General features: G+C 49.1%; 1 long non-coding RNA gene across 3 annotated transcripts; it reads left to right on the forward strand.

Annotated features, from left to right (window-relative positions):
- Positions 1 to 138: 138 nt before the first annotated feature.
- Positions 139 to 13,749, forward strand: LOC143764924 (uncharacterized). 3 transcript variants are annotated; one of them, XR_013213301.1, is made up of 4 exons: positions 139 to 292; positions 4,386 to 4,478; positions 4,562 to 4,675; positions 13,584 to 13,749. It is a non-coding gene; the product is annotated as an uncharacterized LOC143764924 (long non-coding RNA). The 3 variants fall into 3 exon arrangements; XR_013213300.1 differs by having other exon boundaries at positions 4,386 to 4,675; XR_013213302.1 differs by lacking the exon at positions 4,386 to 4,478.
- Positions 13,750 to 14,223: the final 474 nt, after the last annotated feature.

The following is a 14,223-nucleotide window of genomic DNA, read 5'->3' on the forward strand; positions in this document are numbered from 1 at the left end:
GAGCAGACGGTAGAGGCTAAATCCAAGTCGGCTAAAGGACCTCTGCCCATGTGACCGGAAGGGGCGGTGCCTCTTCCTCCATAGAACAGACAGAGCACACACGAGGAAGCTGTGGATATCATGGCGGGATTTCGTGCAGGATTTGGTTTTGGAGTGTTTTGTGCAGGATTTGCCTCTTCCTCCATAGAGCAGAGCAGACAGGAGGAGGCTGTGGATGTCATGGCTGGATTTCGAGGATTTTTGTGCAAGATTTGGGGTATTATGGGGGTCATTCTCCAAAGTCATAGATCAGGTAAGTGGGAGTCTGCCTGGGGAGAATGGGGTGGTGTTGCTTGCATGGGGCTGCTGGGGAGAATGGGGTGTTGCTTGCATGGGGCTGCTGGGGAGAATGGGGTGGTGATGCTTGCATGGGGCTGCCTGGGGAGAATGGGGTGATGATGCTTGCATGGGGCTGCCTGGGGAGAATGGGGTGATGTTGCTTGCATGGGGCTGCCTGGGGAGAATGGGGTGATGTTGCTTGCATGGGGCTGCCTGGGGAGAATGGGGTGATGTTGCTTGCATGGGGCTGCCTGGGGAGAATGGGGTGGTGATGCTTGCATGGGGCTGCCTGGGGAGAATGGGGTGATGCTTGCATGGGGCTGCCTGGGGAGAATGGGGTGATGTTGCTTGCATGGGGCTGCCTGGGGAGAATGGGGTGATGTTGCTTGCATGGGGCTGCCTGGGGAGAATGGGGTGGTGATGCTTGCATGGGGCTGCCTGGGGAGAATGGGGTGATGTTGCTTGCATGGGGCTGCCTGGGGAGAATGGGGTGGTGTTGCTTGCATGGGGCTGCCTGGGGAGAATGGGGTGGTGTTGCTTGCATGGGGCTGCCTGGGGAGAATGGGGTGGTGTTGCTTGCATGGGGCTGCCTGGGGAGAATGGGGTGGTGTTGCTTGCATGGGGCTGCCTGGGGAGAATGGGGTGGTGTTGCTTGCATGGAGCTGCCTGGGGAGAATGGGGTGATGTTGCTTGCATGGAGCTGCCTGGGGAGAATGGGGTGATATTGCTTGCATGGAGCTGCCTGGGGAGAATGGGGTGATGTTGCTTGCATGGGGCTGCTTGGGGAGAATGGGGTGATGTTGCTTGCATGGGGCTGCCTGGGGAGAATGGGGGGTGTTGCTTGCATGGGGCTGCCTGGGGAGAATGGGGGGGTGTTGCTTGCCTGGGGAGAATGGGGGGGTGTTGCTTGCATGGGGCTGCCTGGGGAGAATGGGGTGATGTTGCTTGCATGGGGCTGCTTGGGGAGAATGGGGTGATGCTTGCATGGGGCTGCTTGGGGAGAATGGGGTGATGCTTGCTTGGGGAGAATGGGGTGATGCTTGCATGGGGCTGCTTGGAGAGAATGGGGTGATGTTGCTTGCATGGGGCTGCCTGGGGAGAATGGGGTGGTGTTGCTTGCATGGAGCTGCCTGGGGAGAATGGGGTGATGTTGCTTGCATGGGGCTGCTTGGGGAGAATGGGGTGATGTTGCTTGCATGGGGCTGCCTGGGGAGAATGGGGGGTGTTGCTTGCATGGGGCTGCCAGGGGAGAATGGGGGGGTGTTGCTTGCCTGGGGAGAATGGGGGGGTGTTGCTTGCATGGGGCTGCCTGGGGAGAATGGGGTGATGTTGCTTGCATGGGGCTGCTTGGGGAGAATGGGGTGATGTTGCTTGCATGGGGCTGCTTGGGGAGAATGGGGTGATGCTTGCTTGGGGAGAATGGGGTGATGCTTGCATGGGGCTGCTTGGACAGAATGGGGTGATGTTGCTTGCATGGGGCTGCCAGGGGAGAATGGGGTGATGTTGCTTGCATGGGGCTGCCTGGGGAGAATGGGGTGATGTTGCTTGCATGGGGCTGCCTGGGGAGAATGGGGTGATGTTGCTTGCATGGGGCTGCCTGGGGAGAATGGGGTGATGTTGCTTGCATGGGGCTGCCTGGGGAGAATGGGGTGTTGCTTGCATGGGGCTGCTGGGGAGAATGGGGTGGTGATGCTTGCATGGGGCTGCTGGGGAGAATGGGGGGTGTTGCTTGCATGGGGCTGCCTGGGGAGAATGGGGGGTGTTGCTTGCATGGGGCTGCCTGGGGAGAATGGGGGGGTGTTGCTTGCATGGGGCTGCCTGGGGAGAATGGGGTGATGTTGCTTGCATGGGGCTGCTTGGGGAGAATGGGGTGATGCTTGCTTGGGGAGAATGGGGTGATGCTTGCTTGGGGAGAATGGGGTGATGCTTGCATGGGGCTGCTTGGAGAGAATGGGGTGATGTTGCTTGCATGGGGCTGCCTGGGGAGAATGTGGTGGTGTTGCTTGCATGGAGCTGCCTGGGGAGAATGGGGTGATGTTGCTTGCATGGGGCTGCTTGGGGAGAATGGGGTGATGTTGCTTGCATGGGGCTGCCTGGGGAGAATGGGGGGTGTTGCTTGCATGGGGCTGCCTGGGGAGAATGGGGGGGTGTTGCTTGCCTGGGGAGAATGGGGGGGTGTTGCTTGCATGGGGCTGCCTGGGGAGAATGGGGTGATGTTGCTTGCATGGGGCTGCTTGGGGAGAATGGGGTGATGCTTGCATGGGGCTGCTTGGGGAGAATGGGGTGATGCTTGCTTGGGGAGAATGGGGTGATGCTTGCATGGGGCTGCTTGGAGAGAATGGGGTGATGTTGCTTGCATGGGGCTGCCTGGGGAGAATGGGGTGGTGTTGCTTGCATGGAGCTGCCTGGGGAGAATGGGGTGATGTTGCTTGCATGGGGCTGCTTGGGGAGAATGGGGTGATGTTGCTTGCATGGGGCTGCCTGGGGAGAATGGGGGGTGTTGCTTGCATGGGGCTGCCAGGGGAGAATGGGGGGGTGTTGCTTGCCTGGGGAGAATGGGGGGGGGTGTTGCTTGCATGGGGCTGCCTGTGGAGAATGGGGTGATGTTGCTTGCATGGGGCTGCTTGGGGAGAATGGGGTGATGTTGCTTGCATGGGGCTGCTTGGGGAGAATGGGGTGATGCTTGCTTGGGGAGAATGGGGTGATGCTTGCATGGGGCTGCTTGGAGAGAATGGGGTGATGTTGCTTGCATGGGGCTGCCAGGGGAGAATGGGGTGATGTTGCTTGCATGGGGCTGCCTGGGTAGAATGGGGTGATGTTGCTTGCATGGGGCTGCCTGGGGAGAATGGGGTGATGTTGCTTGCCTGGGGAGAATGGGGTGATGTTGCTTGCATGGGGCTGCCTGGGGAGAATGGGGTGATGTTGCTTGCATGGGGCTGCCTGGGGAGAATGGGGTGATGTTGCTTGCATGGGGCTGCCTGGGGAGAATGGGGTGTTGCTTGCATGGGGCTGCTGGGGAGAATGGGGTGGTGATGCTTGCATGGGGCTGCTGGGGAGAATGGGGGGTGTTGCTTGCATGGGGCTGCCTGGGGAGAATGGGGGGGTGTTGCTTGCATGGGGCTGCCTGGGGAGAATGGGGTGATGTTGCTTGCATGGGGCTGCTTGGGGAGAATGGGGTGATGCTTGCTTGGGGAGAATGGGGTGATGCTTGCATGGGGCTGCTTGGAGAGAATGGGGTGATGTTGCTTGCATGGGGCTGCCTGGGGAGAATGTGGTGGTGTTGCTTGCATGGAGCTGCCTGGGGAGAATGGGGTGATGTTGCTTGCATGGGGCTGCTTGGGGAGAATGGGGTGATGTTGCTTGCATGGGGCTGCCTGGGGAGAATGGGGGGTGTTGCTTGCATGGGGCTGCCTGGGGAGAATGGGGGGGGTGTTGCTTGCCTGGGGAGAATGGGGGGGTGTTGCTTGCATGGGGCTGCCTGGGGAGAATGGGGTGATGTTGCTTGCATGGGGCTGCTTGGGGAGAATGGGGTGATGCTTGCATGGGGCTGCTTGGGGAGAATGGGGTGATGTTGCTTGCATGGGGCTGCTTGGGGAGAATGGGGTGATGCTTGCTTGGGGAGAATGGGGTGATGCTTGCATGGGGCTGCTTGGAGAGAATGGGGTGATGTTGCTTGCATGGGGCTGCCAGGGGAGAATGGGGTGATGTTGCTTGCATGGGGCTGCCTGGGGAGAATGGGGGGGGGTGCTTGCATGGGGCTGCCTGGGGAGAATGGGGCTGATGTTACTCGCATGGGTCTGTGTGGTGTGCAGGTCAGTGTGTGTGATGTCACTTGCGGTGGGGGGGTGCAGGAAAGTATAGTGCTACGTGTGTGGGGGCGAACAGGGGAGGGGATGAATGATGATGGAGATCTGAGGGATTGATATTACTTAGCATGAGAATCTCTGCCTGGTGGTGAGGGGTCGGTCCTGTTTGTTTTTTTTGTTTGTTTTTTTTTTTTTTTTTTTTTTTTTTTAATATACATAAAATGTGTTCTCATTAATATTATTGGGGACACATGCTGTCAGGTTGATGACTGAGCTATGACCTCTGGGAGCGAAGCAGCTTTACAACAATGTCTCCAGATCCCTGACTTTATTCTCCCCTCGCACTCTGTGCTGGTCAGTATTAGCCCGGTGGCCACTGGTGTCAGCCACTACTTGTATCCAGTTTTCTGCATGATTTTTTTTCTGTTTTATTCTAGGTATTGTGACTTTTCCCCATCCTGTGCCCCCCAGAGCAGTGACCTCCCTGCAGATGTCATTTCATCACTGGACTTCTTTTCACCAAGTGGAATGGCGGTGCCCCCACAATCCATGTGAGGATCCAAAGGGATGACACTGTGGGCGTCTGATAATGTCAGATAGATGAGTATAATTACTAAATTGTCTCCCTCCCCCGCTCTCCGTCTCCCTCCCCCGCTCTCCGTCTCCCTCCCCCGCTCTCCGTCTCCCTCCCCCGCTCTCCGTCTCCCTCCCCCGCTCTCCGTCTCCCTCCCCCGCTCTCCGTCTCCCTCCCCCGCTCTCCGTCTCCCTCCCCCGCTCTCCGTCTCCCTCCCCCGCTCTCCGTCTCCCTCCCCCGCTCTCCGTCTCCCTCCCCCGTTCTCCGTCTCCCTCCCCCGCTCTCCGTCTCCCTCCCCCTGTTAAAGGGAACCTGTCACCCCCAAAATCGATGGTAAGCTAAGCCCACCAGCGTCAGGGGCTTATCCTACAGCATTCTGTAATGCTGTAGTTAAGCCTCCAATGTATCTTAAAAGATGAGAAAAAGAGGTTATATTATACTCACGCTGGCGGTCCGATCCAAGTCGCGGTCCGATCCAAGTCGCGGTCCGGTCCTGGGCCTCCCATCTTAATAGGATGACTTCCTCTTCTTGTCTTCACGCTGTGGTGCGCAGGCGCCTGGAAAGGTCAGAGGGGCCTGCACACTGCAGTACTTTGTGCTGGAGCCGCAGCGTGAAGACACGAAGAGGACCAAAACAAAAGTCAAGGGTGCTCACTATACTTAGGCAGGGGTGCTCTGGAGAAAAAGAGTCCAATATTCAGGTCCTTCTCAAAAAATTAGCATATAGTGTTAAATTTCATTATTTACCATAATGTAATGATTACAATTAAACTTTCATATATTATAGATTCATTATCCACCAACTGAAATTTGTCAGGTCTTTTATTGTTTTAATACTGATGATTTTGGCCTACAACTCCTGATAACCCAAAAAACCTGTCTCAATAAATTAGCATATCAAGAAAAGGTTCTCTAAACGACCTATTACCCTAATCTTCTGAATCAACTAATTAACTCTAAACACATGCAAAAGATACCTGAGGCTTTTATAAACTCCCTGCCTGGTTCATTACTCAAAACCCCCATCATGGGTAAGACTAGCGACCTGACAGATGTCAAGAAGGCCATCATTGACACCCTTAAGCAAGAGGGTAAGACCCAGAAAGAAATTTCTCAACAAATAGGCTGTTCCCAGAGTGCTGTGTCAAGGCACCTCAATGGTAAGTCTGTTGGAAGGAAACAATGTGGCAGAAAACGCTGTACAACGAGAAGAGGTGACCGGACCCTGAGGAAGATTGTGGAGAAGGACCGATTCCAGACCTTGGGGAACCTGAGGAAGCAGTGGACTGAGTCTGGTGTGGAAACATCCAGAGCCACCGTGCACAGGCGTGTGCAGGAAATGGGCTACAGGTGCCGCATTCCCCAGGTAAAGCCACTTTTGAACCATAAACAGCGGCAGAAGCGCCTGACCTGGGCTACAGAGAAGCAGCACTGGACTGTTGCTAAGTGGTCCCAAGTACTTTTTTCTGATGAAAGCAAATTTTGCATGTCATTCGGAAATCAAGGTGCCAGAGTCTGGAGGAAGACTGGGGAGAAGGAAATGCCAAAATGCCTGAAGTCCAGTGTCAAGTACCCACAGTCAGTGATGGTGTGGGGTGCCATGTCAGCTGCTGGTGTTGGTCCACTGTGTTTCATCAAGGGCAGGGTCAATGCAGCTAGCTATCAGGAGATTTTGGAGCACTTCATGCTTCCATCGGCTGAAATGCTTTATGGAGATGAAGATTTCATTTTTCAGCACGACCTGGCACCTGCTCACAGTGCCAAAACCACTGGTAAATGGTTTACTGACCATGGTATTACTGTGCTCAATTGGCCTGCCAACTCTCCTGACCTGAACCCCATAGAGAATCTGTGGGATATTGTGAAGAGAAAGTTGAGAGACGCAAGACCCAACACTCTGGATGAGCTTAAGGCCGCTATTGAAGCATCCTGGGCCTCCATAACATCTCAGCAGTGTCACAGGCTGATTGCCTCCATGCCACGCCGCATTGAAGCAGTCATTTCTGCCAAAGGATTCCCGACCAAGTATTGAGTGCATAACTGAACATTATTATTTGATGTTTTTTTTGTTTGTTATTAAAAAACACTTTTATTTGATTGGCCGGTTGAAATATGCTAATTTATTGAGACAGGTTTTTTGGGTTATCAGGAGTTGTAGGCCAAAATCATCAGTATTAAAACAATAAAAGACCTGACAAATTTCAGTTGGTGGATAATGAATCTATAATATATGAAAGTTTAATTGTAATCATTACATTATGGTAAATAATGAAATTTAACACTATATGCTAATTTTTTGAGAAGGACCTGTATTATAGATAACTCCGGCACACCATAAATCTTCAGCAGTAAATGTATATTTATTATCTCAATTCAGTAGACAGCGGGATGCCATACAGAAAAGAAAAACGATCACAATTGTGGGTATCCCCAACGTTTCGGCATCAAATAGCCTTTCTCAAGGGGTATCAGTTTATTTGTGATGCGACCAACAAGGTGAAAGGCTCCCGCTTAATCTTTTCAGCGTCCGGAACAAGGATCCAAGTAAGGACAAAATGACAAGGACAAAACCTGACCGCAGCATCGTTTTTATTTCTGTATGGCATCCCGCTGTCTACTGAATTGAGACACGAAGAGGACGTCATCTGATGAAGATAGGAGGCTCCGGACTGCGATGCCCATCGGACAGGACTGGGACTGTCCCTGGGTGAGTATAATATAACCTCTTTCTCATTTTTTAGGATACATCGGGGGGCTTATCTACAGCATTACAGAATGCATTACAGAATGCTGTAGATAAGCCCCTGATGCTGGTGGGCTTAGCTCGCCCTCGATTTTGGGGGTGACAGGTTGCCTTTAAGCACCACAATACAATTTTTGCAGCTAAAGCACAGTGGACTTTGGTAAAAAATGTGTTTTTCTTTTGTTATTAATCTGTCTTTAATGTTTAATTCATTGTTTTGATTTCTAAAACTCTTTATTATTGATTTGTATGTATGCATACTTATATATTTCTCTTTTTTATTTCTAACTATTCATCTTGTAATAAACTTGTTTGACAGCTATGAGTTGAAATTTCATTTCCTTGCGGATTTACGTTCTATGGGATAATGGGGAAGAGACAAAAGGTCGGGGGTGCAGTAGCTCTGGTGGTGGTGAGGCGGCAGAATGGTTATTGCAGGCTGTAGGCTTTCCTGAAGAGATGAGTTTTCAGGTTCCATCTGAGGGATCCAAGGGTGGCGGATAATCGGACGTGTTGAGGCGTGGAATTCGAGAGGATGAAGGATATTGGGGAGAAATCTTGGAGGCGGTTGTGTGAGGAATAAGTGTGGAGGAGAGTAGGAGGTCTTGGGAGGATCGGAGATTACGTGAGGGAAGATAGTGGGAGATTAGTTCAGAGATATAGGGAGGGGACAGGTTGTGGATGGCTTTGTAGATCAGTGTTAGTAGTTTAAACTGGATTCATTGTGGAATTGGGAGCCAGTGGAGGGATTTGCAGAGGGGAGAAACAGGAGTAGCGAGGAGAGAGGTGGATTAGCCGGGCAGCAGAGTTGAGGACAGACTGGAGTGGTGCAAGAGAGTTAGCGGGGAGGCCACAGAGGAGGATGTTGCAGTAGTCGAGGCGAGAGATGATGAGGGCATGCACAAGCATTTTAGTAGATTAAGGGCAGAGGAAGGGACGGATTATGGCAATATGTTTGAGTTGGAGGCGACAGGAGGTGGCAAGAGTTTGGACGTGCGGTTTGATGGACAGGGCAGAGTCGAGAGTTACCGCGAGGCAGCGTATTTCAGGTGTGGGAGAGAGCGTGATGCCGCTTACCATAATAGATAGATCAGGTAGGGGGGATACGCGAGATGGAGGAAAGATGAGTTCGGTATTGTCTACATTGAGTTTTAGGAAGCGAGAGGTGAAGAAGGAGGATATGGCTGCTAGACACTTCGGGATTCTGGACAGCAGAGAGGTGACATCTGGGCCAGAGAGGTAGATCTGAGTGTCATCAGCATACAGGTGATACTGGAAGCCATGGGACTTTATGAGTTATCCTAGGCCAAGGGTATAGATGGAAAAAAGTAGGGGCCCCAGGCCAGAGCCTTGAGGGACTCCAACAGAGAGAGGGCGGAATGAGCCAATACAGTCTGCTGTGCCTGCGCAACGACCGCAGAGTTGCCCAGATCTTCCTTACTGATTACTGGGTGGCCACCCTGCTGGATCCCTGCTGCAAAGACAAAGTACCATTATTTGTTCCGTCACTGGAGCGGGATGGCAAAATGTGTGAATACAAGCACATGCTGGTAGAGGCACTACTGACTGCATTCCCACCTGACAGAAGAAACACAACGCAGAGGAGGAGGAAGTCGCCAACGCAGCTGTGGCACCACCTCAGAAGGGAAGGTTAACATGGCTAAAATGTGAAAAAAATTCATCAGCATGACAAAGCATCCAGCACCACCATCTGATACGGTCTATACAACCAGGTGCCAGTGTTATAACAACATGGTGGAAGAGTACATGTCTATGTCCACACGTCTGCATGTACTAAGTTGGGTCTGCCCATTTAACTTCTTGGTTTCCAAACTGGACACATGGCCTAGGCTTGGAAGTGCCGGCATGCCCCGTGGCAAGTGTAATGTTGGAACATTTGTTTATCAGAGCAGGGGATATCACACATAGGCGCATCCACCTGTCCAAAGCCAACGTGGCCACTCTCGCCTTCATTAAAAGAAACCAGGAGTGGAGTCCACAGGACTTGTCTTTGCCTTTGGCAAACCAGACAAAGGTACCATCTGCACCCAGACATTGTTATATTTTATTTGCCATTTGTTTTATTTTGGGGCCTTACCAAAAAGGAAGAGAAATAAAATCCACCAAAATAATGGCCTGCCTCTTCCACCTACACTGCAATGTCCACCTACATCTCCTCCTCCACTAGGACATCCGACTACTGTATCTACATTGTTCTTTTTTATTTTATACTATGTTCTTTTAAATGCTGTCCCTAAAAAAAAAAAAATCCTCCAAAAAACTGTTGGATACCTCATCCCCTGCCTCTTCCACCTTCATCGCCACATTCGCCTCAAGCTCATCCACCTACTACACCTCCTCCTACATTTGTACCTATGCCTCTTTTTTCAAGATTATTATTACTTTTTATTCTCTGTTATTTTAAGTGATCTTACTATCCACATTTGTTTTCAGGGCTATTGTCCTGCTTACCCCCTTTTTGTTCTATTTTTCACCTTTACCGCTTACTACCCCCATTTTACCACGCGAAAGTACGAGACCACATTAACTGTGAGCTGGTCTCATTATGCTGGGAAGGGCCCAATAAAGATTTAACTTTTCAGCTTATTAATCAGTGAACAGCTGTCTGCTTTTTCTTTGCTGGTTATTAAAAAATGGGTGGACTCATCCAAAAAATTAATTGGGGCTCCCTCTATTTTTAATAACCAGCTACGGCAAAACAGACAGCTAAGGGCTGATATTAAAAAGCTGTGAAGGTCCATGGATATTGGCCCCTACCAACACTAATGAGACTAGTCCTCAGCCGCACGAGAAATGGAGCATCTATTAGGGTATATTTCCACTGTCAGGATGGCCGGCGGTATCGCCGCAGCGGTGAAGCCCCGCCCCCTTTCTGCGACGCGATCATGCCGGATGTGTTAACTCTTCACATCCGGGATGATCGCTCGCTCCCATAGGGCCCTGTGATATGCCTTGCGGGGACGCTGCGTCCCTGCAAGGTGTACGGACATGCTGCGATCCGAAAAGACGCGCAGCATGTCCGGAGTCGCAGGGCCGCCGCGTGCGGGTTTCCACGCATAGTGGAGACGGGATTTCATAAAATCCCCTCCACTATGCTGGAACATCTGGACGCTGCTTGTTTGACGCTGCAGCTCTGCGCAGTGTCAAACAAGCAGCGTTTCCTGACCGTGGAAACATACCCTAAGAAGCGCTAATTCTTGAGCATCGACTCAGCTCTTCCTGATTGCATGTGTGCAGTGGCAACTGGGGTAATATATACAGCTCTGGCCAAAATTAAGAAACCACCACATCAAAACTCTGTCATGGCCAGCCCATTCTCCAGACCTGAACCCCACTGGAAACCTCTGGAATGTAATCAAGAGGATGATGGATAGTCACAAGCCATCAAACAAAGAACTGCTTACATTTTTGCGCCAGAAGCAGTGTGAAACACTGCTGGAAAGCATGCCAAGATGCATGAAAGCTGTGATTAAAAATTATGGTTAGTACACAAAATATTAATTTCTGAATAGTGATGGGGTCGAGCAAATTGGAATACTCGGGTACTCAGCCAGAACAGCGAACCCAATATAAGTCTATGGGAGACCCAAGTACTTTTACTACGATCTCCCCCGGGGGTCCTTTTAAGGTCTAAAAATGATGGAAACGCTGCTCAAAAGACACAGGAACATCATGGGGATCGCCCCTGAAAAAATTCCTGACTCCTAGTTCACAGCCTTAATAATTTTTTCCGAGATTCATGCCATTTTTCCTGGTGCCACAAAAAACACATTAAAACGAAACCAAAATGGGTTTTGCTGGCCTGTAAGGCCAAATATTTAACCCCAGGCCGAAAATTTCCTCTCCCTCTTAGGCTGCCGTCACACAAGGAGTATTTGGTCAGTATTTTACATCAGTATTTGTAGCCAAAACCAGGAGTGGGTGATAAATGCAGAAGTGGTGACGTGTTTCTATGATACTTTTCCTCTATTTGTTCCTCTCTGGTTTTGGCTACAAATACTGATGTAAAATACTGACCAAATACTGCTAGTGTGACGGCAGCCTTAGGCTTAGTTCAGACGCAGCGTTTTTGAAGCGTTTTTCAACTTTAACATTGCTTTCAACCACTACAAATGCATTCACTGGGAAATGTCATTGTAACATTTAACTGGCCATGTGGTGTGTGACACATAAGCAGACCCATCTTGTTTCATTTATAAAGGAGGGACTCTTAAAGTCACAGAGCCTATTTTTACTGGCATCAGGCGGCATTAATCTTCTTAAAGGGCCAATATGAAACAGTGGGTCTCCTAAGCTGTTGTAGCCTATGCTGTGAGTGGATGGGCTGCCAAGAATTACGACGCACCACAGTACCCCTGTCATAAGATGTCCAGGGGGGACTCCTGAAAAAGTGTTGCATTGAATTCAAGGCCTGCCCTGCTACCAATTCATATGCACCCCAATAAGCCTTTGAACCCACATAGTGGATGGGCCCATGAAAATCCACTTCACAATATGCATTTTGTACTCCGTACTCCTTTGTTTTACACATTGGCGGCAAGGCCAGCCCTGCTGCATAGTCATATGCACCCCATTAGGCCTTGGAACACACATACTGGATGTGCCCATGAAAATCCACTCGTATTTTTTATGGTATGATGGTTCCCTCTTTGCAGAATTATTTACAGGAAATTTGGCAATTGTGTTTGCCATGTTTTTAACACTAAGGTTCAGATACGGCTTTAAAAAAGTCTAATCCTAGCAATACAAAGCAATTTCATTGCAAACTACAAAAATCAAGGAATATTAAGATTGAATAGTGTGAGTGCGTACATTTTTGTATATGTTACCAATAACATACAAAAGTTAATGATTACATATAAGGATTACATAGATATACTGATTACGTGTATATATGAAGATTAACTTCATACAGTCTACTTAGATCATCACCAAGAGGCTTTTAAATATCATCCGTCTGGAATATCCGAGAAGCAACACCAAGACAGAGAACCCCTTTGAGATTACCTACACTGCATGGGCGTCCCCAATTATGCAGGTATCAGCACACTGTACATGTACAGGTACCCCAGTTTTGGTATCTGTCTTAGTCATGTTTCTCTGGTCTTAAATAGTGATTTACACTATGTAGTAACTCTAGTTTCACCCAGACCTTCAAGTGACCAGCTTTCACGGGTGTATTAAACTGAGATATCATGGAGTCATCAGACGAGTGGCCATAAACCACTAGAAAATAAAAACCACAAGGATTTAGATCAAACCACCACAGGCAGAGTTTCAGTAAACCTTAATGTTTTACAACGACAAACAGCAAACATATAGAGGCTTCAAACTGTTTCTGAAGTGAGAAAACAAACATTTATCAACATGGTGCATTATGAGCATTGTCTGTCACATTTGTAAATGTTTTACAAGACATGCAGCTATGTGATTGTCTGAATGCATTCGGTGTACAGTATTTCAATCTTGTTTACAAATCGCCATTTGTATATTCGCCATTTGTACATTTGAGGCAGCCAAAGTTATCGCTCTCAAGGAGAGAAACTAATATAGTGGACAAAGAAATATTTGTAATAAACTACTGAGCCAAACTAACATCATTGCATTATCAAATTTATATGAAGTGTATTGTGTCCAATTTGCGCAACCAGGCAACACAAAAAGGAGCTTTTCCAGTGAGCTCTTTAAGGTACACAAATGTGAAGTGTTTGCTATCAAGGATGTGGTTTCACCAATGGGGGGTACCTTTTTTAAAAATATACTATTGCCATCACAGCCACCCATGCCCAAACTTCACGGGCCTATAACAATACAAAGCATGTTCACCCAGGTCATGTTGTCGGAGATAAGGAAGAGACATTGCAGGAGACAGTTAAGAATTAGGGCCAATGTAGTGGTGTGGGTCTCTGAGACTTGTAATGCAGTGCATGATCTGCCAAACAATTCCCCAAAGGGGGTACTGTCAAGGTGAAAAGATATATCTTCATACACTTTTTGTACTGTTGTATTCTTATACTGTGAAACAATAAGTTTTTCCCATCTGCTAGCTAATGTAGATGTAATTGTATTTAAAATGGCTGCCAGTATTCACCTTTGCCCTACTTTTTGTCTCTGAGGAAAGAAGTATCATTTCTTCTTAAATTGAAACTTGAGGAATGTGAAGAAAGGAGGATTCGCCAGGAGACATCAGGACAAATCAGAAAGACTGAATACTAGACATATACTGCTTAAACCCCGCCCAATGCATTCCTTCTCCTAACACACAATATAGTACTGTGTATCCGGAAATAAACCCAGTTGCTGTGATCGTGGCCGATACTGGTAGACGCACGAGCATCAACTGAGATTGAACCAGCTATTTGTCTGACTCATTCTTACCCGGTACCAAATGCTCTGCTCATACTTTAATTTGGGATGACTGGTGAATGAGGGTTATTGTCGTGACGACCCCGACAGTACCTTTTTTAAAAGTACACTAGTGCCATCGCATGCCCCTAGCCCAAATATTAACGGCCTATAACAGTACTGAGCATGTTTACCCTGGTGATCTAGTGGCAGGAACATTTTAGATTGCAGGAGAGCAAGTTAAGAAGTCAGCCCAATGTAATGTCATGCCCAGTTCCCCAATGTGTTGTCCTTTTTTAAAAAAAATAAAAGAGTGCCATCAGAGCATCCTTGGCCAAAATGCACCGTACAGACCACGTTCACGCTGGTGATATATTGGTTCTGGAGGAGGAGGATTAGGATAAGGAGGAGGATAA

Source organism: Ranitomeya variabilis, chromosome 4 (assembly GCF_051348905.1).
Source record: "Ranitomeya variabilis isolate aRanVar5 chromosome 4, aRanVar5.hap1, whole genome shotgun sequence".
Taxonomy (NCBI): Eukaryota; Metazoa; Chordata; class Amphibia; order Anura; family Dendrobatidae; genus Ranitomeya; species Ranitomeya variabilis.